Genomic DNA, 577 nt, shown 5'->3' with positions numbered 1-577 from the left:
AAACGCGACCGAGGGGAGGGGGAGGGGGAGGGGACAATCGATATTAAGGCAAAAGTAACTCGTTGGAATATACACAATAGCCATGTGCGATGACGTGTGTTTTAGCCTTTTTGGAACTTAGCATTTTCTAGCGTCCTTGCTGTTCGGAAGAGTTTTTTGCTGTTGTCACTTTACTCTTTTGAATTGGTTGACACCTTTATTAAGCTCATCTCAGGTGTCACGCCCCGTCACACTGGATTACACACGCCGTATCACGCTTGTCACGTTAAATTAGGCGCAACTGTGTTACACACCTTTGCCAGTGCTCAAGTGGTTCACACTCTACATCACACTCGTCACACTTACGGAATCACACGCTGTGACGCCACGTGGCCTCGTGGCTAAAGGAAAAAGCAGGTCGCACTATATCATATCAACTAAGAAGGCACGTCACTCTTCCATTTCGTGTAAGGGTGTCATTCAGAAAAAAAATGATAGAGTGTCTTCAGATTAACATTATGTAGAACTTTTATAATATGGACACGTCACTTGTAAGCTTTCTCATATAGAGGACAGTTAGAGACAAGGGCACTGTCAC

General features: G+C 44.5%; 1 protein-coding gene across 2 annotated transcripts in view; it reads left to right on the top strand.

Annotated features, from left to right (window-relative positions):
- Positions 1–577, top strand: part of LOC119585611 (homeobox protein prospero-like) — a gene marked incomplete at its 5' end in the record, with an annotated part of 25587 nt that overhangs the window by 2956 nt on the left and 22054 nt on the right.

This window comes from Penaeus monodon, chromosome 20, assembly GCF_015228065.2.
Source record: "Penaeus monodon isolate SGIC_2016 chromosome 20, NSTDA_Pmon_1, whole genome shotgun sequence".
Taxonomy (NCBI): domain Eukaryota; kingdom Metazoa; phylum Arthropoda; class Malacostraca; order Decapoda; family Penaeidae; genus Penaeus; species Penaeus monodon.
Note: the sequence above shows the minus strand (reverse complement) of the source record. Positions and strands in the feature narration are given on the sequence as shown.